The 27,209-nt window shown below is 41.9% G+C and overlaps 1 protein-coding gene across 10 annotated transcripts in view; it reads right to left on the bottom strand.

Annotated features, from left to right (window-relative positions):
- Positions 1-27,209, bottom strand: part of BMPR1B (bone morphogenetic protein receptor type 1B) — a 252,620-nt gene that overhangs the window by 77,143 nt on the left and 148,268 nt on the right. Inside the window, exon 1 of one of the 10 annotated variants that reach the window (XM_064449988.1) lies at positions 401-524. The exons of the other annotated variants lie outside the window; for them this stretch is intronic. The gene's annotated coding sequence lies outside the window, so the exon portion shown is untranslated. Of the gene's footprint in view, positions 1-400; positions 525-27,209 lie in introns of those variants that run through there. 10 annotated transcript variants of the gene reach the window in all.

The following is a 27,209-nucleotide window of genomic DNA, read 5'->3' as shown; positions in this document are numbered from 1 at the left end:
CGAACAAGTTCGGTCTTCCTACAAAACCAGCACAACGTTTCTTAGTCTGCAGCTACTACTAGAAAATCCCCTCGCTGTTAAAAGGGGTAAACGGCCAAAAGTTACAAAAAGCATCAGCCTAAGCCGCTCTCAAGATTTCTAAAGGCAGATTTCAGAGGACGCGGTCGCCCTGCAAGTTCTTCTCCCGAGCGGTGCGGGCAGCCCCCGGTGGTGCCACCCAAAAGCACACAGCACCGGGGCCGCGGCTGGTGCCGGCCCCGCCGCGCCGGCCGTTTCTGCAAGCCCCCGCCCCGGGAGCATCCTCCGAGGAGATGCCGCCTCCGGGCAGCCCCCCCCAGCCCCCAAATGTCAGCGCCGAGCTGCAAGCGCCCCCCGCCGCCCCCCGCCGCTCCCCGCTCACCTCGGGCGCGCCGCCGGAGCAGCGCCAGCAGGGCCGGGCGCCGCGGCCAGCGCCGCTCCCCCCGCCGGCCCCCGGCAGCGCCCGCCGGCCCGGCCGCCGCCTCGCCGCGCCCCCTTCCCCGGCTCCGGCCCCCGGCCGGCTCCCTCAGGCGGCGGGAGGGAGCCAGGCGAGCGGCCACCCGCCGCCCCGCCACCCCCGGGCACCCGCGACACGCGGGCGGGGCGGCGGCGTGGGGCCCCCCGCCCTGGGCGAGGCACCCCTCGGCTCCCCCCCGCGCCCGCAGACCCCCAGCCCCGCCGTCCCGTCAAACTGCTTCAGGCTTTCGCACGTCAAACGCCTCTTTGCCTGCAAAGGGACCACCGGAGCGAGCCTCGGGCGGGCGGGAAGCGCTCCCCAGCCGCAGCCGGGACGGAGGGGACGCAGGAGACGCGCAGAAACACTTCTGCATGGCGTTACTCGAGATAAGGCGCCCTCCCCGAACCGCTTTTCACTGGACAGCCGGTATAAACACTTCCCAAGCTGGTGTCGTTCCTCAAGTACTAAACGAGCTGCCCCGACATACGTGATGCCCCTATAAGCCTGGCAGGGACTCGGGCACACGCGCGGGTTTACCCTCACCCCGACGGAGACAATTCGCGCAGCAGTTGGGCCGCTTCTCCGCTGGGCGCACTGAAACAAAGCCACCTCATCTATGGCTGGGGTTATTAGGCTGCCACCGTAATCGTTTCTTGATATTTGCTCAGCAAAATATAATTTTCAGCTGATACGCCAATTCTGATCTCTTGCCCAGAGAAAGGCTGCTGAGGTAGCGTAAACGGATGCAAACCCAGGAGACAACCCACCTTCACGCCTGCCCCTTAGGATAGGAACAAGAGTTCGGAACAACTGCTACGGCATCGAACAGCAGAAGTAGTATGTGGTCTACGTTATTGCGCAAAACACAGGTGAGGCCCCTAAAACACCGAACACAGCAACATAACAGGAAAATTCCAGGTTGACGTACCACACCAAGAGACTCCCAACTCCCACCGAGCAAAAAACCAAGATCGGGGTAAACTAGGTATTTACATATAAACTCCGTATCAATATATAGTCATTACTGACCACACTATTACTTTTATCTATAAGAATGAGAAAAGTACATTTCGTGATTCATTACCTCGTTTTTGGCCATGTTTGTTCAGTTTGGCACCGATACTGGACTGCTGTAGCCAACAGAAGCCCGGCATCTCGGTGGGCAGATTCCACCACCACACTTCGGATGGAATTTTGCTCCAAAAAAGTGATCTCCCAGAAGCTTTCTGGGGAGGATCCACATCTTTGATGATGCTTAGTGAAATGGAAGTCTTTGAAGTGGCCGCCCAGCAGCTGTCATATGACGATTAGTAATAACAGGATGCAATTCAGCTTCATGTGACAGAGTAATCTGGCCAAAGCGTTCATAAACCAGACCTTGACCAACTTTCAGAAATGTGATGGGCATTACTCTTGCCTTCCCAGTGATGTGTGGAATTTCTTTTTCTTTCCTCATCCTGTTGTTTAAAACTCTATTACCTGCTTGATTACTACACCATTTTACAATGTAACTGCAACACAGACAGACATTTCTATGCACATGGTTGGAATACATCATTTACGTGACTATAATTTTTCAGTCTTTCTCAAGTGTTTTCATTGGAATATAGAGCAAGAAAGTAACATGGTAGTGTGTAAACTATTTATTTTCTAGTATGAGTCCTTATTACAGATTTGCTCCACACATAGCAGTTTCCATGGGAAAAAAATTATCTTAGTTCTAAAAGTCATATTTAACCTATATGCTGTCTTCAGAAAAGCATGCCTGATGCTTCTGTCCCGAGCTCCCATGTAAGCACAAAAAAGAACCCCATTAAAGCAATGCTTCAGCATCTGCTTGACACCATTTTAAGTGTTTCTATTACTAAACCAAAAATCCCAAACTGCCACATATCACACATCTTTCTTCAAACGCCACAGAGCAGATCATTCTTCCCGCGTCAAACGCAGGATGGCACTCCTATGACCTTTTTGACTGCAAGATGCAAGAGAGTCATTATTTTGGACACTTGGGACAGACACCACAAGCCCCAGATGTGTGACCATAAAGTACTGGATGAATTCAGAGCTGCAAATACCTGATTCTGAAAGACTGCCATTAAAAGTATGGCGAATCTAACTGGGGTGCTTTTATTAAGCCAGCAGAATCAGCCTGTCAGAAAAAAAAAAAAAAAAAGAGTTTATTGGGCAGACTAAAGCAAATATAATTGTTTAAAAACCCGTCTTTAGTTCATGTTTTTATCTGTCCACGAGTGTAACTAACAGTGCAGTAGCAAGGTCAAAACTCACAGTGGGAAGAACCTCAAACACAACTGGAAAGCTGCACCATGACGGGGCCGTTTAAGTCAGCGTGTGCTGGGATGGCCACCGTTGGCTAACCGGGCTTGCTGAAGGAAACCAGAGAAGCGCAGGTAGGCACGTAAAGGTTGGCCGAGGCAGAGCACCTCTTAAAAGTTACTGGCTTTCATAGGGTTTTTTCAGTGTTCACCACCAGTGCCTAATAGGTGTTTGGGTGTGGATGGCAGGAGGACTAATGGTTTATCTCTTTAAATTAGGCTTCCTTGCAAATCTGTACAGGATATATGGCTATCAGGTGGTATTCCTCCTTGGGACAGTGGCTAAGAATAAAGCATAAATTACTTTAACACATATCTTGATCACCTTTTGGAAGAAAAGAGAGGGGGGAAAAAAAAGGTGTGACATGGTTGCTCAAAACACCATGTGTATTGGATTTGATGACACAAGAGATTTCCCTCCTGTCCCATATTCCAGTGTTCTGACCTTAACATGAATAATGCCGTCCCATTCAGCAGAGCACGGAGGTGACAGCTCAGTGACGGGAAGCAAAGGAAAAAGAGAGGTTGTTCGCAGATACACGTCCTGCTCATGTTTTTCTACTGTCTTCAGAGTTCAAGGTGTGAGCTGCAGCTAAGGAATCTTTTTTTTTATCGTGCACTTTCAATGAGGAGCAGGACACGCCTGTTGTTATTAGAGCACAAAGCAATATAAATAAATGAAGCAAGCAATAATGGGCTGTAATTACAGGATTTGTAGGCAGGCTGTCAGCGTACGTGGATATTCCCCTCAGTCCTGGGGAATACATCAGTATTACACACTTATTCATACAGAGTATGTAAGCAAGCAAAAGTACTGCAAATAACTGCCCTGATAAGGACCTTATATTTCCAAAAACGGAAAGAAAATTTTCAAGTTATCATAAATGTGGAAAAAAATATTTTCACATCATAGAGGATGACATCATTGTTTCCATAGTTGTTAATGTCATCAATGATGTAACTGTATCTTTGATTTCTTCCTGCTAATTAGGCTATTTTCCTATATATTTTGTGTTCTGTAAAAGCTCTTTGCCCATTAAAATCCTTTTCTAAACAGAAGCACAAATCAAAAAAAGTCTAAATTAACAACATTTCATTGCTTTTCATTTCATTCTTTTTTTTTCCTAGTTTAGAAAACAATCCAGTACTTAAACTACAATAAGTAATATCCACAAATGGAAGGCTCTTCCTTCAGACAAAACTTGCTTAGTGATGCTTTCTCCATGAAAGCTGGCAGCAATTAATTCTTTACAGCACTATTCTCTAATATTTTTACTCGCTTTGTGGTGAAACGTGGCGTCCCCATTCATGGAGCAAACTCAAAAAGAATAAAAAGATGCTTTCACTCCACTTTGGAAAACTGAGGCATTCAAACCCAGGGAGAGGCAGACAACAAAAGCTGTGACATGCTTAGAAATCTCTGAAAAGACTCTTAAAGGGCACCAGAGAAGCAAGTTGAACTTCTTCTGCCCAAGTTTCTTCTCTCCTGCCCCGCTCCATCCATGGGGTGCTCCACCAGCAGCCCCGAGAGGAGCGGCTCACCCCAGCCCCTGCATGGGGACAGGCACCACCTTGCAAACAGCCCCCATCCCCCTGCAGCCCGGCTGAACGGGCCATCTAGTATTCCAGGCACGTTGTCCTCTGGGATTTGGTTGGTTTTTTTTTTCCCAGAGATCTGCCAAAGTTTCCCCTCCCCTCTGTCACCTCCCCCCCATTTGGAAAGGGTAAAATGGGAGCGAGAAGGGAGAAAATCCCATAACTTGTCCGAAGCATGCAAGGATGATTTGTGTTCTCACTTATGGGGTATGACTGTCACCATTGATCTGCTTTCAGGCCTAGATTACATCTGATAAGGGCTGACCTTATTTGAGCATTCACACATTATGCACTCATGGAGAGCACACTGGACACAAAAGTCTCTCAGATGTTCTGGGCATCAATCACGCTCACAGCATGGAGGCTGCCAAACTTTTCTTCCCTTTAACTCGGGAGAGGAGAGGGTAGTCCAAGACAGACTTAATAAAGTTTAAAGCTGTGCCACAGTATATTTGGGGCCCATTGTCTTCTAAAAGTGTGCTTTTCAACAAATTCTCTGCAGTTACCACGGGCAACAATTCGTCTTTAACAAATTGGGGGGGGAGAGCAGACTGTAGGGAGGAAAAGAGGCGAACAAATGGCTTGCCAGCTCCTTCAAAAAAAGCGCCAAACAACCAAATCCCACCTCTCTCTTATTTGCCACATATTTACAAAAACAAAGTAATTTCTTAAAATCATTCCTAAAACCGGAGTAATTTCAAAACATGTCTTGAAGCAAATCACATCCTTAAGAACTCATGAACCTGTTGTTCGCCACATGCAAATACTTACACTCGTTACCTCAAATAATGTGTGCTGTTGTAAACATCTTAGAAACATCACTGACCACTAAAACATTTCATCTATTGCAATGACCGACACCTCTGTTTAAACTTTCCTGATTTCAGAAGAATTACAAGCAGTTTTATAAAACTGCTTCAGTCTGCACATTTATTTTAAATTATGAGAGTCAGGAGGAAATAAGAGCACACAGCAGGCAATGTAGCACTGCTCTGAAATGTACTTACCAGCAGGGCCCAGCTTAATTTGTAAAGTCTAAACTCTCATACAGTATCATCCTTACAGACAAAACAGACTCTACAAACTGCGAACTTTCATGGATACAAATAGCCCAAATTAACAATCACACCTACCTCTCAAACATCTTTTGTTCCTCATATCTGCAGACAACATGAAATGACTCTCAAAACAAGGTCTGATTTGCTTTGCTAGAACAGGCCTGTTAACTCTGAAACTTACTTAGGCCATGTAAACTTTCTTCCACAGCTGGCCACTCCAGCAGTAACACTGAGCTAAGGCATTTTTCATATGACTGGAAATAAATAAGTACAAAATGCAAACATTCATCAACCAAAGCCTTGGTCAGGATACCCTAAGGAGTTCAGTGTGTTCCTTCTTTTTCAGTTTTAGGTGCTCTCAGTGATGGAGGGTTTGGTGCTGTAGTTTGGAAGATCAGTTCACAGTACGATGCATCTCATCATGGGGAAGTTCTGCTGCTTTTCCAGAGCTGGTTGGTTTTTTCTCCTTCCAATTTAAAACCATTTATTTCTCAGTTATATGTCAAAAGTGACTGATCCTTGAGAAAGGGAGCAACACACTGCCAAGAGAGGTGAAAAGACCTTTGGATTAAACCATGGGAAAAGTATATTGAGAAGGAAGTAGGTTTCAGGCACAAGAAGATCTAGTAGCTTCCAATAAAAGCAACAATATCCAAGATGACAGCACAGGCAAATCCACTACCAGTTTCTCTAAATTTTCACTTAAGCCATTCCCAGCAGTAGTTCAGACACTCACTGCCTTCAGGAGGAGCATTTCCTACCGAGGACCTGCTGTGGCTCTGCATCAAGTGTTGCAACATAGTCTTTTTAAAATACAAACAGACGTGCGTCTCATCACATGTGGGGATCAGGATGTGGCACCCTAACTAGAGGCTGAGATGTAAGTCCAAGCATCATGTCTATAAAGCTGTGTTCAGTCTTAACTGAAGTCTTCATTAGAAAGTTTTTGGCTACACAGCATTTGGATCACAAAGTTTCAATAAAGCAATCATCCCAGTAATAGGTCTTACCCAGCCTAATAGGATTGGGTCTGGGTTTTTTTTTTCTTGGTTAAAAACCAACCATAAACATAAGTTAAAACTTGCAATATTTTGATGAAAATAAATGAATTTCTTTTACTAGTGTAAACATACACACGAACATACACACATAGATGCTCACCCTGGTAAAAGTTCATTTGTTGTTTTCAAATGCGTTACCATAATATAGAATAAAAGCACACTTCTCTGACAAGCTGGATCAAAACCTATATGTGAGAGGGAAGAGTGCATCTTTACCTTTTAATAAAGCTCCTTGCTAGGCTGACTATACTTCAATAAGGAGCCAGTATTATAAAAGGTATCTATTTAGGAAAGTTAAAGGAGCTCAGACGTGTGTTTGACTTAAACCAGAAACTATTATTTACAGTGTTTTGTCATATTCTGCCTGATCTTGCAATGAGAACCTGCACAGACCTTTACTTGGTACTCCAACCAGAAGTTACCCGCACAAACTGGGAGCCCTGCAGCCACCATCAGCTCAAACAACTGCGCACCCCACAGCAATGTATCTACCGCACTGACCATATCTAGCCAGCTGTTGAGCCAGAGCAGGCTTTTGTCCAGATGTCTTAGACTGTGGCAACACAAAACCGCACCTAGCTACAAAGATATCCCCCAAAACGTCGTATCAAAGAATCACACATAATAGTAGGGGTTGGAAGGCACCTCTGGAGATCACCTTGTCCAACCCCCCAGCTTGAGCAGGCACACCCAGAGCAGGGGGCACAGGATCGTGTCCAGGTGGGTTTTGAATGTCTCCAGGGAAGGAGACTCCACAGCCTCCCTGGGCAGCCTGTGCCACTGCTCTGTCACCCTCTATATAACATATATAACATAGTGATCTCCACACTGCATCAGACCAACAGCTCAGCTTGTCCATATTCCTGCCTCCAATAAAAGATAGTTGCTTTTTATTAATTTTTAAATGCATCGCTTTTTAATTTCATTGGGATGTCTCCTGTCTTTTATTATGTAAAAGGTTAAATGGAAGAATCCAATTTGCCTTCTCTTTTGATATGTATTATTTTATTTTCCTCCTTCTGTCTCCTCTTATTGAAGTCCTCTCTAACCAGCCCGCAAATTTTAAATTCCTCGCTCCTCTAGGAGATAGTTAATCTCATATTTTAGTCACCCATCTAATTCTGCTGCACCTTTTTATCGGCTGAGGTAGCCAGATACGAATGCAGTGTTCCTGGAGGGATGTGGCACTTACTGAGCCACAGTCACTTTCAGGAATCAGCACTATCTGCTGTTTGGAGTCAAATGTTTTATTAGCTTTTTCTCCCCCCCCCCCCACTGTGCAAAGAGGAAGATCTCAGTGACTTGTTCAAGAGGACAAGAAGGATATTTTTGTACTCAGTGTTATTTCAACATTCAGGAAATATACCAGCATTTCATATTTGACAATGTGCATTAGCCAAAAATGCTTGAACCTGCCCATTGATAGCACTTCAGCAAATCTCTCATAGCTGTGCCGATTCTTTCTGATCTAAGCTAATTCAGATAATTACTTTTTCCTTCTCTGAAGTCACTCTTTCCTCCAAAGCCTAAAATATCCAAAACCAGTTCCAGAAGTAGTTGTTACTGCCTTCCTGGTTAACATGGCAGGAGCAGTGTGCCTCCCAAAACTCTTATTTTTTTCCCTTTCCCTCACAGTATGCCAAGGGATAAGGCTGCAAGACAACCGAAGAAGAAAACCAACAGAGATGGATGGTTCGGTGTGATGGCTGGGTACAGAGGGGAGGAAAGCAAGGGGAGCGCTGTAACTACCCTCAAATAACTCATAATCATTCACACTATTTTTTAGGGCTTTCCTCTCTTATCTGCATGCGTTAGTGCAGCCATATTTTTGGTGCATGCAGTTTGCATGCCCCCCTTGGCACCCGCGCTGCCAAAGGCAGGATGTTGTTCTCCCTGGGCAGCACAGCCAGCCTCCCGCTGGGACACCAAAACCCCCTGTCCCCAGGAGCCCACCCGCTCGCCTGCCACAGGCAGAGCTGGCAGCTGCTCTTCAGCCCCTTTAGCCACCTGGGAACCTAAATTTAGCCCTCGGGCCTGGCCAGAAGAAACGATTGAAGTGTCAAGGGCAGATGGGCTCAGTCCTATTCTCGGCATGCCGTTAGGGAGCTTAAGCAACGCGCATCCATCTCTGCGCACGTCTGCTCCAGCTTGGTACGTCATTTGACAAACCAACCATCTCCCTGCTGGGTGAGATCTTTCAAGGTGGTTCTAATGCCAAATAACATGCAAATTTGAAAGCGTGAAATGTCAAGGTTTAAACCTACATCAATAAGCCACTCCGTAAATTTTGTCTTCTTTTATAACTGAGAAAAATTATGCTAATGGGTTTTAAGCATGCATAGAAATAATACATAATGCTTTTATAACATAAAGTGTTCTCACCAAATAAGTTATGGAAGTGTCTCTTGGTCCAATATCTTATCAGTATATAATTTCATATTTTCATTGCAGTTTGCATTTCAGCCTCCAAGCAATAAATGAACAAAGACATAGATTTATTCCCCTCCTCCTCGCCCCCCAAATGCATGTCTGATGGATTTGGAAAGTGTCCTACAAGTTCAAGATAGGCATCTGCCAAAATAAATCCGACACTAAATGCTTGCAGAGGATTTTTTTTCTTCCATACCTCTTACTTGCTGGTTAACAATTTCCAGTTGAAATAACTTTTTTTTTTTTTTTAAACTGAGCAAAACAACGTGTTCCTCTGTTTGTAGTCACATCGCTCTGTAGGTTGGACTTCACAGCAGGTCACCCTGAAGAACCACAGTGGCACTCTGGGTTTTAGGTACCCAGGCCTCCAGGGACGTTAACACCATAATATACACCCACTACTTATAACTTTCCTATAATGACAGGTGCACAAAGACCACAGGAGTAACCAAAATCACAGAAAGTTAATGCATATCATGACTTCAGTGTCTCAAAGAGCACATGCAGTACTTGGCATCAAAATAAATCTCAGCTGTATTTACAAGTTTACCACAAGCACATGTAAGAAAAAGCAAAAACAACCAAATTACACTCCATTGCTAGTAAATTCTTTGTATTACAACAAAAGACATGTCAAAACTTCAAAGCAGTCCCTAATATGACGTGGACAGAATACAGCCTCTCGGAGTCACTTCTAACTGGTATGATGAACTTGAAGGCAAGTAGGAGCTTGCATGTTCCACTGGGCTACTGAATTTTCAAGTAGTAATTTCAGTATTGCTTACTCCTGAGATATTATTAAAAATAAATCTGCATTTGAAGATATTTCACTTCAACGGTATCCCTTCTTTTGGTGGAAGGTTTTGTTTGTTTTCTGTTCTCTTAGCTAAAATGCATATTAAACATTTAAAAAAAAAAAAACCTTGACTCTGCCTCTTTAAATAAGTAGACAGCTTCTTTATTCCTTCACATTCCTTCACCTGTCCCCAGTTACACAGCACAGCTGCTTGCGGGTTTAGGATTTTTTTTTGTGAAGTAACAGTTCATGATAATCTCATTAAATCCTTTCTAACACTTTCCAGTTCATACAGGATTTCCTTCGCCTGGGCAAGTGGAGCAAGTATTGGCTGTTTAAGCAATCTCTGTGCAAAAAGGAAAAAAAACAGGTCACCCACAGCCCTCCTCACAGAGCAACACACAGCAGCCGGGGGGTGCTTGGCCCCAAGCGGGGAGCTCAAACAGATCTGGAGAGGCAGCAGCTCTCTTCGCTGTCTCTCTCTACAGCTGAAAAACAGCGCTAAAAGTGTAATCCCCAATATCTTCTGTGTGTAAAACAAATCATGCGCTAAGAGAGCTCTTTTAGCTGTAAATCATCCTGTTTAAATGTAGACAAGTCCCTCTCTCCCTTAGCCTAGGAAGTACTCATCTCAAAGGAGCCAGGGAGGGAGCTGCGCTTTCCGAGGGAGGCTCCATGACCAGCTTGGCTGCTCAGACATCTGAGCCATTCCCAAGAACGGGAGACCAGCCTCCCCAGGGGAAACAGAGAGAGTGAAACAAAAGCAAGGGAAAAAAAAAAAGGAGGTCTGATTATTTCCTAGATATACCTTCTATCAGATCTTACAAGCTATGCTGTGTGTGTCCTGAAATCATTTTCAAGGAGGGACCTCCACAGAGAAGCCTTGGTGATGAGCAGATGTAAACGAGACATTGGGAGTGACAGCAAGAAAAGCTGGGATGTCTTAAACTGCTCTACAAGGAAATGCGAACAATTTTTAGGCTCCATTACAAGACTGTTTATAGCATCAACCGCTTCTATCCAAACGGTCAGTTTTCATTTCACTGTACACGGTCTCATCAGCGTCAGTTTAATAGGATTTTTCCCTATTTACATGCACTTAAATGGCAAATGCACGTTTCCTTCTCCAACTGCCAAAACCTACTTTTTTAACTTGCCTGCCTAAGCCCATCCAAAACGAGCAACGCAAAACATGTAAGACAGTTTAAAGTCTGTAGAAAGGGCTGGCCAGCTCAGGTATCTGGGTAACAAATATTTTTACAGGCCTTTCAGTGGCTTAAATCCAGGACAGCTCTGCAGTGATTTATTTGTCTCCAACAGCTCTAGGGTGGCCTATGTAAAGTTAGCTGGTAATCACAAACCAGGTCCCCAGCGGGCACGTTCCACACCCAAGGCAGCAGCGACTGGTGCTCTCTTGCTGAGGGTCACAGTAGAAGGACCAAGGACTGAGGGGGGGATACGGGATATCTCATGCCACCAGAAGGAACGGGGCTCAGCGGCAGAGCATTATGCTAGGATTTTGCAGGATCAAAGCACAGGTCATCGTATTTAAGCTATAAATACAGGCGTCACTTTTTATGATCGCCCTGCCAGCACTTTGAATAAGCATTAAACACAGTTTTTAAGGGTTATGCAGTTTTGTCTTTCAAAAGCATGCTTCCGTTACAGCACACAGCATAGGCTGTTTGCAGTCTGAGTTGCTACTGCAGCTCACATTTTTTAATCTGGCAAGGTGAAAATTGTCCCTAGGTCGCAGTGTGGAAGGGAGCAAATATTAATGGCACAACCTGTATGTTCACCATTGAGGTCAGTTCCGATGCCTGAGACTTCACTTACGAAGACTCTTTACATAATTGTAACACCTTATTTAAGATAGAATTGATTGCAAATCTCCATGCTCTGAAAGTCTGCAAGTCTTGTCGCCACCTCCTCTGCTGCAGGGCACCCTCCGTACGCTGCCCTGGCCTGCAGGCTCCAGCGTCATTGATAGAACAAAACACGTGAAATATAATTAGTGGTATAAGCCTCATCGGATGGTGCAGTAACATACTTTTTAATTCTGGTACTCTCTTAACGTGAAGATTGCCAATCAACAAGCTCCCAGCCACCCACTGCAACCAAAGTAAGTGCTTGCTCTGGTCAGGAGTAACTAGCCCAACAATTATCACGCAAGTCTTATGATACTGAACTCGCCTCAGTCAGTCATCGCTGAAAGGGCTGCTCAAGTAATCCACAACAACGGCTTAGACCTTGGCAGCTCCAGTACCACAGCAGGAATTTTACCCAGTCTCCAAAAAGCAGCATGTGCATACACCAAAAGCATACGGACGCCTTTACTCTACAAAATCACACCAGGCTGGCACGGGCCACTCTGTGATGTATTAGAGGAAGCTCTTGAGAGCTCATTAAACTTCTATCACTAAACTCCCCAAATGTAACTGAAGTTGCAATGAATTTCTTTTTTCCTGCCTCCTATGCAACTCCATCCACCTCTGCCAAAACATCCAGGCAAGATGGAGGCTAAAGTGTAGTGCCTATAATTTTTGTTTAGCTGGGATAATAATTCAGCAACATCTGCATGGTCAGTTCATGTGCTGATGCAAGTCTGGCATCTTCACTGTCTCTCAGTGACCATAAACCATTGTCAGGCTTTGGTAATTCTCATACTCTCAGATGAAAGCTCGAAGGTGGTGGGAGACTCCCAAATCTAACGCAACCAAAGCAAACACAGAAATGCAACTCCTTTTCTTGAACAATTCCCACTATCTTTGAGACACATGATTCAGACAGACATTACAGTTTTATGCTCTCAATTCCTACTGTATTCAGTCAGGACTAACATATTGAGTACCTCGTGTCTAGATTCAGTTTTGACACATTTTTCATTAATTTTGGCTGATCTATTTTTGTTATATTCTCTGTATGTACTGTCTTTAAAATGCGCTATTTTAGTTCTCTGGCTGTAGATAACACGCTAATCTCAGCACTTGCAAATATTCAATGGGAAATAAGAACTAGACACTAGAAGTCACATGCTCATTTAAAACATGTAGCTGGACAGTATCAACATGACACAGGGTTAGTAGATTAAAATTAACCTACAATTCTGTAATATCATCAAATAGATCGACCTGCTAATAAAAGGAAACACATTTCCATAAGAATACAAGTGGTATCCAAGTAACAATTCCACAATGATACATTTGCAATTAAAGAATTACAATAGACTACTCTTATTTTTTCTCTCTAATGTTAGGTTGTAATTCATTATTGTACAGGCAGCTGAATATTAACTTACAGCTTCTGTTCTTTGTCTTTGTAGTAACTAGGAAACGTTTTCAAGGTCAAATCCTGATTTTATTACTAAGATATCTACACACCAAATTTCTGAGGTTGTCTTGTTTTCCTTTACCTGATTGGTTGTTCTCATCTTTTTTTATCAAGATACAGAACTATTAATAAAATCTATGAGGAACTGACTGCCAGACTGACAAGAGTGCAGAGGAGTGGGTAACACAACAAAAGCAGAAGGAGTTCTATTTACTGCTATCCTGTAACCAAAAAGGCTAATTTCCTATAAGACCACAAGACTTGGAAAGCATATGCGTGGTTATAAGAAAGCAGAGCCATTTAACAAGTCAATGTTTGCAGGGCGCAGCCAATTTTTTATTTAACTATCCATTTATGGTGACAGCCTTTTAAGTGCAAGAGTGTGAAAATTAGATAAAACATGATCTTTAATTATCTTTTTATGTGGTCACTTCATATATTATATCACAACGTATCACTCATTAACGTTGCTATATTATATTAGAAAGTGATCATATTTAATCAAGTTACAAGCAAAATGCATTACATTCTAAAAATTATTTTTCATACGCAGCTATGTTTCTGTCAATAATTACATTTCTGAGTTTTGCTCATATTGCATTGATGCCCGAGAGGAAGGAAACAGTGCCCTGTATTGTCAAATTCTCCACTAAGGCTTAGTTTCAGCAATTCAGCATTCATTCCAAATGCTTAAATTCAGTAGTTACTACATGTAAAGCTTGGAGAAAACCCTACCCTCAGAATCTGAGAAAAGCGTTTTTCCTTGAATTTAACAGGAAAAAAATGGGGGGGGGGGGGGGGGGGGGGGGGAAGAGAGGGATGGAGAAGGAGAGAATCAAGACATTGTTCCCATTACACACTATCTGTGGAAGGATTATTTCAAGTTAGAAAGCTACCAAGAAATGCAAAAAAAATCTTACATGCTGAACGGTAGTTCCTGCTTCCCATGAAAGCCATCTGTTCTGTGTATGTACATGGTTTGAAAGACATTCCCGGGATTGTGTCAAGCCAAAGGAATCCCCACTAGAGTTACAGAAATATAAACTCCCTTTACACTGGCAGGAGAGCTCTAAAATGCAACTCTGAAGACACATATACCACCACCAGGCTCAGAACCATAACAGTTCTGCTGACATACCAGACGTTACGCAGGATTTTCTCATCTGATATTATATTATGAGAACTGAAACTTTAGCAGGGATAACATTGCAATACTTTGAATTAGAAATTCTTCAGATGAGTATAAGGCAAGATCTCCTCTCCTCTCTATTGGAAAATGGCATCATCGCCCTTTCTCCTGTTTGCAGCTGACATGAAAAATGCCTGGAAAATATTTTTGAAATAGGATTAATTCCATAACACAATTTTTGCCATCACTGATTTTAATGGGAGTGGGACACGGCACAGTTTGAATCATATACTTGTTCCACATTCATTTCCAAACTCGGGAAACAGGAGTCTGAAAAGAAAACTCTAATAATTAATACTCGTATAAGAAGGATGATCGTTCCTGTGGGCCTTGCATTTTCACAATGCCTTGTCTACTATACAACTGAGTTCAAATTGCAATTATTTTTCCTAGGGAGCAATTAAATACTGCTACCAATGTTAAGCATAAACACAGCTCTAACTACAAGCAACGCTCAGATGACCGGCTCAGGTTCAAGGGTTCACTGCACATGAATATCCATAAATACCACTGACAGCCTTAGCAGTATAATGAACTTTGCAACAACTCATGCAGGCAGTCTACACAATACATGAACATAATGCCCCTAAACTTCTGGAGGCAAGAAACCTCCAGAAGCAAATCTGAGCTACTTTAAGGCTGAGCCAATGTATTTAAGAACTAATTAAGAAATAGTCCAACCTTGTTTTTTAAATGCTCACGTGTTTATTAATTTTTAAATCATCCTGTGGAATCAGACAGTAGAGCTGAAGGAAACATGAGCTGTACGTAAAGATGGTTAGTTCCACTGAATTGTCACGCCAATTAGCAGTATATTCTCACCTCCATTCACTTAAGCATACAACATTACAAATTAAACAACCTTTGCTTTTTAAGGAAGCACACAATATTTTATCTTTAAGATGTTTACATTTTTTTCTTGCAAACATTGGCCACAGTATCACACAGCCTCCCACAAACAGATATTTCTGGCGTCTCTTGAAATATATGCCCTGCTCCCATCTCCAAAATCAGATCTGTGTTAAAGAAACACTCTCTATTTGAAATCTAGGGAATAAGTTTGAAGCATTGGTTTTGTTTCTTTAACTCCACTACTTATTTTTCTAATTGCAAACATGCTGCTTTCTCTACTTTTGTGTAGAGCTGCAGCATGACTAACAGAGGAAGCCAGTCTACAGATCTGTATACTTCATAAATGCTGCTAACAAAAATAAGCAAATTGAAAATACAGTATATTTTCAATATACAGTGTACAACTTTAGCAGGGATAACACTGCAATACTTTGAATTAGAAATTCTTCACATGAGTATAAGGCGAGATCTCCACACCTCTCTATTGCAAAATGGCATCATCACCCTTTCTCCTGTTTGCAGCTGACATGAAAAATGCCTGGAAAATATTTCTGAAATAGGATTAATTCCATAATGCAATTTTTGCCATCACTGATTTTAATGGGAGTGGGACACAGTGCAGTTTGAGTACAGTATATTTTCGATTGACTTCAAGGTTTAGGAATCCTAAGGGTTGATTAAGATGACTTTAATCCATTATGAACTAGGAAGAGGTATGGTTATTAAGTCAATGGTGGTTTTGTAGGTACACACAGTGTAACAACAACGTCCCTTCCTACCTTCTACCATCTAGAACATGGTAGAGATTGTCTCACGAGGTGATTTTTTTGCTATTTTCCAAGTCACACAGAAAGTTATCCGTTTCTGTCTCTGCTGAAATGTTATCGCCCCTTAAAAAACACTAGCTAGAGTGAACTGTGCAAGACCCCCATCTATTTCACAGACAAGTCAGCTGGGCTTAGTTTAAACAGCCTTCAGCAGCAGCTTAAGGCAAGATATCCGAGCTTATACCGAAGCAGATGAGAAGCACTCAGTGGTCTTGCCACCTCTCTTCGGGAGAAAGGCAGTAATCATCAGCAGATAAGCAGTAACGTATTCAGACCAACACATCTGTTCCAGCAGCAAAAATCTGTCTGCATCCTACTTAATCAATGTGCTGGCCTGGAGTTCTGTGCTGTAAGGGAGCTCAGTGCCTACAATGCCTATCAGGCAGACTAAGAATTTCCAGCATAGGATAAGGGTGCTGCAGGGCCCAAATATAAGCTAGAGATTACCTCAATGATTTTATTACTAATTTGCTTTCTGATACTTAACATTAGACGAGCAGCCTACTGAAGATAACAGACCCTTCTGATTTTGAGCTCAGGTTACATACTGATCGCTGATGATCAGCACATCTCCACAGGCATTTGCTGTGGTCTGATCAGCTTTACTAACCAGGAGCTCACACGTAAATACCATGACATGTAATTAAAACCTCCTTACTTCCTCTGTGATCCTGGGTTGGGAAAAGTGTATCCCAGATTGATTGTGATGAAAGACAGCTTTTTAAATGTCAGCTTTTTTTTTTCTGCTGATCAGCTGAGACATGGTTTTGTGTAGCTTCAGAAGGCTGCTGCACCCAGCAACCCACCTGAACCAGAGGTGCTAATGCTTTTTTTGGCCACAACGAGCATCACCTTCTCATGCAGAGACACCAAAAAGGCATGTTATTCTTGCAGCTGATTCCTCTGTACCATGACAAGGGGAATTCTGTCTTTAGCAAGAGGACAGATGCACGCCTCTCGAAGAGCCCCCCAGAAGAGAAGGTGGCAGGGAAGGGACCGCAGTGCACCAGTGCAGTGCATCTGGCCGGCCCACACCCACAGAGTCCTTGGGAGAGGCAAAAGTGGGGACTAGATCATGAACCAGGTGACCCAGCCCCTGCCGATCACTAATTTTAAGTGAAGAATGCGTTTGTAATTCCAGGAAAAACAAATCAATACAGTAGCTGTGCTGTCTGCATTTTCTGTCTCCAGTGTTTGCCTCTGTAGTGCTTCAAATTTCTATGGGTGGTTTTGGTAGCCCTTTTAACATATCACCTTACGGCTGATTACAATCTCTTTAAAACCTCTGCAAGGGATTTTGCCCAGATAGATGGGGCAGTAACCACAAGCCTATTCAGTGGCTGAAGTAACATGACGTGAAAGGGTTAGTCCCATCTTTTCTTTCTTGTTCTCAAGAGCTATTCAACCATACTCACAAATAGCTTTGTAAAGGGGGATCTGAATGAGGTATTTATCATTCATCTTGGGTTGAAAAGCCCTCTAACCCTGCTAGGACACAGGCTAAGATATAGAAAGTGATACTACTTGCTTCCTTCACACCTATAAGCTTGCACAAGTTTATAAGACAGGTCTGGAAGTTGACATAATGAAATAGAGATATTTGAATATCCTAATTGCAAATTTATAGGGGATTATTGCAATTCTTTGATAATTCCTAAAATACTACAACTGCTGCCCTAAACTTTCTCAGTGACATGCAAATATAGCTTGAAAGCATTTACTATAGTCCTCCTCCGATAAATAAGAGGCCGTTATTCAAATTATAGTATTTTGCTTTAGGGTCGATATGCTACAGTGATTAAAATATATAGACTGAGACATTACTTTACACATGTGCATAAAGGATGCAAGTATGTTCTCTGCTATTTGCCTCTGGCTTTATCTCAAAGGCAACATAAAGAGCTGGCTAGGGAAGAGTGACACGGCCCACTGAAGTGCATGAGAAAGGCCACAAGAGGCCATGCAGCAGTGCACGTGTGCGAAAGGCAAGCCGTCCGCTGGCCAAGTGTGGTCACTCTGAGCTGCCAGAGTGGCTGCGACCTTGAATCCTGGCCAAATATTGAATAAGCAATAATCCTACAATAACAGTAATGTATACAATAGGCTCCCAGAACTAACTAATACTGCTTTTAAAAAAGAAAAAAAATTATTCAGCTTGTTAAATTCAGGCACACTGAAGAAGCGCTATTTCTGAGAACTGTTACCAAATCAGGATGTTATCTGCATGTTTCTTCAGAGGCAATGTTTACCTTTTAAAAACACTATTTAAAAATACAGTCAAAGTATAAAAGCACAGTCACCATAATGTTTAAAAATTTTACTAAAACAAATTATATTTAGTTTCCAGGTTACATCCTGGTGCTGACAGCTTGTCTGTAGCAGGGAAAAAAAAAAAAGGCGAAAAAAAGAAAAGTGTATGCTAAATAGACCCTAGGATAAAAGCGATAAAATTTGGATCTAAAACCTTGACAGTTTAGGAGATCTTGATCACTTCAGTAACTTGTTAGTCTTGTTCTTAATTCTTTATAAATGGACCCATAAGGCTGCTTGAAGACTCAGACTTCCCCCCCACCCCCACCCCCCAAAAAAATCCCAAACATTACTGAAGCAACTAATGATAAATTTAAGCGAACTATCCTACAAGTTCTTGAATAGTTTCAATCTCTACCAAGACTTCAGGGCACTGAGACCTTAAAAAAAGACAACGAACGAATAAAAGTCAATAGCCAGCAGTATTAGAGATTCAACTCAATATATTTACAGAACAACAAAAACGGCACAAACTTTCACATCTAAGATCTATCATGAATCAACTCCAGGCAAAAATCAATATAAAATATTGACCTTGGCTGAATATATAACTCACAGAACTCAGCATCAGACACTATGTATAAGGGAATGTTAGCATTCAAATGGTCAGAGACAATCTTGCAAGAAGAAGAGTAGAGTTTCTGCGGTATGAGCCTCTATAACAGTTGCCCAAATGGATTCATCACAATATCACTTGGGAAGATTGTCCTGTTGGCAAGAAACAGTAGCTACAATGCCACTGTATTTGCCAGCTCCAAATACCAGTCCTTGGCAAGCCATAATTCCGCTACCTACGAAGTAGAGATGATCTAAATTAATAACCTACAATGTGATTTGTCACATTTAATGGCTACCTAGTGTCCATCAGTTGGGGTCAGTGGCTTGACAAATAACTTTGTCAGTAAATAGAGAAGTTACCATTTTTATTGTTGTAACTTGATTTGCAGAATCTTTCACATAGCTTCTTTGTGCCTTCCCCATACAACTGTATGAGTCTTTCCTACTGCTCAGTCTTTTATACCCTACCAATTACTTGTTCAAGACCAATCTTCTATATAGTATCTAGCTCATACATTTTTTCCCCTGAACCGCTGAATTTATGGGGCAGGGGAGAACAGAATTTCCTTAATACCCCCATTCTAGACTGCAAGAAGGAAATTGCTCCCAATACAAGTTTCGGGATGACTCCCACCATCCCCTTGTACGTCATGAGCCTCAACTTAAAAATAATTATTCACAATCTACATGGGAAATGTAAGCAGTGCAATTAAATGGGACCGTTTGACAGGATTAATTCCTTGCTTTTTCATGTCAGCAAAGCTGGATTCTCTGTAGCAAGTACCTATAAACCACAGAAATGGACTTACCATTTCAAGGCATCTGAGCAAGAACAGAATCATGTTTCAGATATAGAATTCCTCGTTCCCAGAAGGTATTTAATCCTCTGTGGCATGAATTATTTTTATTCAGTTTCTAGCATTCATGTGATTCTTTCAAAGACTGCAAGATAGTCTTTGCAACTGGATTGCTATTCTGCTATTGCTATTGCTAACATTTAGCAGAAGAGAAGGATCACTTTGGGAGGTACTCAGGTCTTGCCATATTAACACTTGGACAGAAAAAGATTATATGATGATTCACGTTCCAAGCTGGGTTTTCACAAATTATATGCTGCATTTTAGTAGTTTCCACCTCTGTTCTACAGAGTAGTAGGAAACAAACATGTTCATACATGCCTGTGGCAATCTAGAAGTAAGGAAGTCTGGAGCCAAAAGGACCCTAACTAAACCATGAAACTTGAGACTCTCAAAACAGAAGGAATGGAGGTACCTGAAATGCCACATCAGTCATCCATACTATTATTATTATATTTTGTGTATATAACATACATCTCAGAAACCCAGCATCATAACTTGAATTGTGAGTCTATTAGTTAACACTGAATATAAATAATAGTCACAATGAGGAGATATTTGTAAAGAAACCATGAAATTGCCTGGGAGTCTGTCGCCCAAAGCCAGAGGAACAGGAATTCAGTGAACTCCCCAAACAAGAGAGGTCTTCACATGTCTTGGAAGTTGTTTCAACGACCCGGTGTTGTCATTTGGACTCAGAAACAAACAGCTCAGCAAAACCTCTACGGCTATCAGTATTACATGAAACATACTAGTAAGGCAAGGCTTACTAATAAGAGCAGGGGGGTGTCCAGACACAACTTTGAAGACACACCTTCACACAATAGCCTCTTAATTACTCTTAATTAACAGGAAAAGGAAACACATTGTAGTCACACTTGCAGTAGACACCATCTGTGTCTAGATGTGGATAGATGCTGCTGAGTTGATCCCTGGCTGATACACTCAGTGACAATTTGGAGAAAAGATTAGTTTGGACCTTTTGAGCTTTTCAAGATCTCAGGTTGTTTTGGTTTTTTTTTTCTGCCACTGTACATAGAGATATTCTTCTGTTTTAAACAACTGCACAGTCTTGTACCTCAAAGGTACAATTTCACAACCGAAAAATCTAACAATTTCTGTGATGCAAGCAGATCTGTGGATGCATCTCCAGTTCCAGAAAAGTTTGAGGATTGTTGCAAAAGTTCTTTCAAGTAGGAAGCTCATCAAATGCCAGGAGACAGAACTGAAACTTCCTCTCCCTTGCCAAGCAGGCATTGCACAGCATCGTTTTGGCAAAGGGGCAAACAGCGGCCAGACAGCTTTTGACCGAAGCAGCAAGATCCACATTGCTATACACTAATGCCTATACATTTGGAGAAGTACCTACATCTTTGCAGGTTGGGATTTTCAGGAGAGGTAAAAGCACCCTGCAATCGTTTTGCACAGTGTTCATTTTATGTTTTTCTTCTCATTTAATAGTAAAAGCCCATTCATAGCTCTGGATACTCTCTTTAAAAACACAGATGATTTGAACACAAGAATTTCTTGGGTTTTTTTTCATGCTAGTCTTCAAGCTTTTAGAAATCACATTTTCAAAACTTCTCCCTGACTTGATGAGAACTAGAAATTTTGTTTTGCTTTCTCGCATGAAAGCAGAAATTTTCATTTGATCACTTGAGTGTGGACACTAGGGATATCAGACAAAGAGCAATTATTGGGAGGCTAATGATGAGGTCACAAATGCTGGCAGTTCTGTGCATCCATTCAGAGCACTGCAGGGGGATGCTGACAAGTTTGCCTGCTTACCCTTCAATCTCCCATTGAAAATGCAAATTCACTGCCATCTATTAAAAAAAAATAATCTTTCAAATAGGACTTTCTAAAACATTCTTCATTGTAACTTTAGGACCTTGCCTCTTGCATGCGAGCTGACTTCCCGGGTGCGATGATTGCTGACAGACGACTGGACTTCTGTTTGACCTTAACTGCTCCCACTGAGCCACCACCTGCTTTTTCAATAAGAGGGAGGAAGGACCTCAGGGAGACAGCCCAGGAGAGGAATGGGTAGGAAAGGCAGCACGAAACACCCTGCATCGCCACGCTGGCTGGCATCATACAGTTCCCAAGTTCTGTAGGTATACAACAGGGATATTCCCACCTGTGTCACTAGTAAACACACCACCGGAAAATGAGCTGGATGAATGGCTTCAGCACAAAATGCAAGTGAACACGCCAAACGTAACAGGGAAAAGTACCCACAAGAGGAGAGCCCTAGGGATCTAAGGAAATACTGAGACAGGTGCCACTGAAGAAATGATCTTTTGTGCCACCCTTTTCAAATAAACATAAAGAAGCAATGAGTGCTGTTATCAATTCCTGACCTGCCCCATCTTAAACACAGAGGGAATGATAATGTAATTAAACTGCTACATAAAACAATGTTTTTCCTTTTCTTTTAGATTCTAAGCACGTGTGTGCATTCACATTACTACAAGAGCTTGACAGACTGCTTTAGCAACTTATTAGCAGTTAAACTTTGGCCAAAATTAGGATTCTTATTTCTGCTAGGCTCCAGCATGCCTCCTGCACAGGCACAGGAAAAAAAAAAGGAAAGGATAGAATTTTCGCCTTGAACAGCAGCCAGCAGAAGTGAGCTGTCAGGCCACTGGAGGAGATGAGCACATGATGTGAAATGCCCTCTATGGCATAGGAAGCCTTCAGCATCTATCCTTCACCTCCTTATCCCTTCAAAGTGTTTGTAAAACAAATCCCATATTTTGTTCCAACTCCTGCAACTTTCTGTCCTCTGCTGTGGAATGTGACGACAAGCTAGACAAAACACCAGGGAGGCCCTCAGAGAAGGAGTGGACCTTCAGACCCATGCAACCTCCTCAAGGATAAAGTTTTCAGTCCACTTCTGTATTTGCAGTTGGCATGAGCAAGTTTCAATAATCATAATAAAACACACACTGAAACTGTGTATGTCTTAGCAGAAATTTAAACTTTCAGCTCTCCATTCTGAAATCTGTCCTCCATAAGCGAGTGTTAAAAATAATTCACCCTTGCTCATATTGCCTGAGCTGACTCAAGTTAAGATAGGCAATGCTTTTGGCACTGGGTTTTGTTTCCTTGCTTTACATTTTTGTCAGGGCCATGGAGATACATGAGCAATGAACTGATAAAACATTCCAGTAATGTCTTTCAATAGTTAAATATTTTGCTTTTAACTGAAATAATTTTAATCCTCAATGTGCCTTCTGAATGGGTTTTAACTTAAAGTAGGAAGAAATTTTGAAATCTCTTTACAGAATGTCCTTTGTTTAAGCAAAAAAATGCCAAAACAACAACAACAAAAGGAAAGTGTTTCAAAATAAATGGCTTACGGCTTGGGGAGTGTTAATGAAGTAACACATTTCCAAAGAGACCAGAGAGTGACAACAGCACACGGACTGTGGCAGTGCCACAACTGCAGAACTGCCCCCCAGCAGCGAATGCCTACTGAAGCGAAGCAAAGCAAAGCCAGGTGGGAGAGGGAAAGGGAAAAAAAAAACAAAACCAAACCTGTTGCAAGTTCATGCACCCCTATTACAAATTCATTTTAATTAAACAAAGAGATTATACAGACATTGCTGACAGGGATTATCAAAATAGAATGGCACCACCTGCCCCTTGCAACCCAATTAATTAGTAGGGAATCTGAGGTGCCAATTATCACAAAGGAGTAAGAAAGGATCAGTAAACACAGCTCATGGTGAACTTGAAAATTAACTCTTTCAGCTCACAGCTGAAGCTCCATAGCCTCACACACAGCCCTGATGCTTCTGCTACAGCCCTCCAAAAGCCCCACACTGAAAACATAACAGAGACTTCTGCAGATGCATGTTTCCTGTGGTCTTGTGAAGGATGACCACTTCTGCTCTTCCTAAAGTCACCAGTGTCGTTTAAAAAATTATGTTAGGAAATTTAAAATAGCAAATAAAATCACTGAAGTTTGACAGGGTTCCTCAAAGAAAACGATGGACTTCTTACTGTGCTTGAGATATGCCAGGACAATATAGATAATTTACCATGCCATTCCAGAGAGTTTTTAAGACAGCGAGTCCCTGAGTAGAATTCCAGTTATTGACAGAAATCAGCTAGAAGTTTTAGTTTTCTAGGAAGTAGGTCTGGCTTATATGTACTTGCTGCCTTCTCTCCCTACCTATATGAGGAAGAATTACTCTTCTCTTTCAAGCCTCCAGGAGTTAAAGGCTTACTGAGGAAGGAAATGGGAAGGCTTAGCAAGGCTAACTGCAAATCTATTTTCTTGGGGAACCCAGAGTCTACCACGAGCATTCCAGATACTTCTGGATTTGGGTCTATGTAGTGTAAGCCACCACCAAAGGCGAGCCTGCCTTAGCACTTGGACAACAGGCTGATGGTGGCCCTGGAAAGGGAAGAACTAATGCCATTTGCCCTTCCCTGCTATAAATCCCGTATCACTTTTACTAGAATTTCCTCCTGCTTCTAGAATATTCAAAATAGTACTTCTCCTTAACCTATGGGCTTGCAGCTGTGTCCTAAAGAGGAATTAGTCAATACTTTTGCATGGGGCTTCTATATTTTCTCAAATAGTTGGAGGAAAGACACTGAGTAATGACATTTTCAACTCTACCTCACCAGCACAGTGATCTACTGCCTTCTGTGGGAGGCAGTACTAGCATGTTTTATACAGACTTGTAATCACAGCTTAACCCTACTTCATCGTTTTTCTGAAAGTCATAAAAAATAAATGAACCATCAGATGCAAAACCACAGAACCAGAAAAAGGCAACTGCTCTCCTTCTTTCAGTTATTTCCCTGAAATATATTTTCTTCTAGGGAATGATTACCTCTCCACTATGCATATGCTCATTTTATGGTTACATTGACAGCTACTAAAGTATGATATAGAATGATAATCTTGGCTTGTAGAGCTATAAATGCTCAATACAAAAGGCTGGGTGAACCCTCAGTTAGCTCAGTGTAAATGCGGTGTTATTCTGTTGTCTTTGTTGAATTTGAGTGCCACAGCTGGAATTAAACATCGCTCCCTGGTTTTGTGTTATTTCTTCTTTACTGCATTTGAAATAGGAAAAAAAAAAAGTGTTGTACATGACAAAGTGTGTCATTAAGTAGCAGCTAGGTGAAAGCTGTATTGATTCAAATGGGGAAGAAATGAATTTCAATAGTTTGTTTTCACTGTCAGCATTGCTCAATACTAGTGTAAATAAAAATGAGAACGTGGATGTTATAAGCTTGGATGAAAGCTTGGATAGAAACACCAGGTCACGGAACTGGATTTAAATTAATCGCACAACTGATGTTGCATGATACGTAATTATATTGCTGCATCTACCTTGAGAACTGCAAAACAAAGGCCAAATACTTCAACAATGGCAACTTGTGAAATATGACAGGTTTTAAAAACAAATTTGCTTGCAGTTCCAAACTCCTCTTCTTTCGCAAGTGCCTGCCGGATCTTTACTCAATAGCTTTATTGTTTTGGGATCAGAAAGTGAGGGCTTCAGCTCTACAATGCACAGTTTGTTACCCTTTGGATAAAGGAGTTGAGAACCAAAGGAGCAGGACACACTTGCATTTAACACGGCGTGATCTGAAGAGCGGAGCACATGCTGGCAGGACTTGAAAGCCCTGAAATACCAACCAGTCGCACCAGTTAACTTGGTGAGACCTCCACATACCTGTGGGGTGTGAAAAGGCCCTGGTGCTCATCATTCTGCATCAGGATTGAGTTCATCTTATCAAATGGGCCTTTGAGTGTATTGTGAAGTAATTTACCAACTGAAAAAATCATAACGATTTTCCACTTCATTTACTTCAACAGTAGCTACGTAATGTCAATAGTTTTAAACATTTAATTAGACACACCACGTGTTTTATGCTCTACTAATTATATAAAATTGTGCTCAATAATTTTCTCCCCATTGAAACAAACCTTAAGCAGCTGTTAAAACACTAATTGGGCGAATGCTTCCATGCCGCGCATTTGACTCGGCGCCAAGAGCGTTCCTCTGACAGTGAGTGGGGTTTTTCCAGTGTCCGTGATGGAACCATAAACGCACGTCAATCTCTGCTGTGCCACAGCGCCAAGAGCAAGCTCCAAACATTTACTTTGGCCCTCACCTTTGAAAACTAACATAATATATAAAATGCAACAGTTCAGAAAGACGTTTAATTATACTGGGCTCTTAATTTTCTCCGCTTCCATTTTTACCTCCAAAGAGCAGCTAAATTTGACACAGCGCCTGTCATTTACAATCTCCTATGAAATCAGCACTTTTTATTACATCGGAGCTGCTCCACAAATGTTATCTCACAGTATGGTCAAACGGAAACGTGCACTGAAACGTGTTGCTGAGCCTGCTATGGATGAGGCCCTTAGTACTGGGATGTTTTAGGGATATTTTGGTTCTATAATGTTTAAAACAAGTATGTGAAGCATAGTTATCTGTGCATACAGTAGCAAGGGATGGGAAACCCTCCGCCCCCCCCCCCCCCCCCAGTTTTACGTGAAAAGAGAATGCAGAGAACTTTTTTTCTGATTTACATATCCTTACAAAAGGGCACATAAGTCTTACCACTGACAAGTTTTTTGTGATCCCAATGGCAGTCTGAATTGAGTACCTCTGAATCTCTCAATTGGCTTCATATCGAGTTTTAACCCTGGATGTAACTCCATTAAAATCAGGTTCTCCTAATTAGTGACTAACTCTTTACAGCTGCAGGCCTAATCCTGACACCCCTGTGAGGACAGAGGCCTGGCAGTGGCGACAGGATTGCCAATAACAGGAATTGCCAGACACAATTCCTACCTCAGCAGTCCTCGAAGCCGGCCTATACCTCTCTGAACTGGGATGTTGGTCCTGACCATTCCAGACTCCACTTCAGGATCTGTGGGCAGGGTTCCTAGAATAAGAAACAGCCCACACCGGTCATCTTCAGAGACATATATTTACGTATTCTCTACAGCTATTGTTTGAAATGAGACCCAAGTGGAGTGTACATAAATCATCTAAAATTCAAAAGAAAACAGACTGTTTTCTGTCTTTTACATATTTTGTCAAATTTCTAAATGTTATCACCTGTGTATGATTGCAGCCTCTATAGCAACAAAAGTATGCCTAGCATATTACAAAAATTGATGTATTACATTTTTAGTTAATATCAAATCTTCCCAAATTATGTTAATTATGCTTTTTTTTTCTTTTTATAATTTCCAGTGATTGGTGATCCAACTGACAATGGGTCTTCAAAAATACATTGTACCTTTGGACTTTCTTCTTTTATATATTCCATGTAGGACATTTCATTAATTTTTGTTCACAAAACAGTTATTTCATTTGAAATAATTATGAATTTACTTTAAGGGCTGTTTATAAACCAACACCATGGCATTCATTGAAACAAATCCTCAGTTTACAATCCCTTGATTGTGCGAAGCATTAAGTCTGAAAGGAAAATGAATCACATGTCTTTCCACTAAGATATGAAGCCTGCCAACACTTGTGGG

The sequence above is a fragment of the Phalacrocorax carbo genome, chromosome 4 (assembly GCF_963921805.1).
Source record: "Phalacrocorax carbo chromosome 4, bPhaCar2.1, whole genome shotgun sequence".
Taxonomy (NCBI): Eukaryota; Metazoa; Chordata; class Aves; order Suliformes; family Phalacrocoracidae; genus Phalacrocorax; species Phalacrocorax carbo.
Note: the sequence above shows the minus strand (reverse complement) of the source record. Positions and strands in the feature narration are given on the sequence as shown.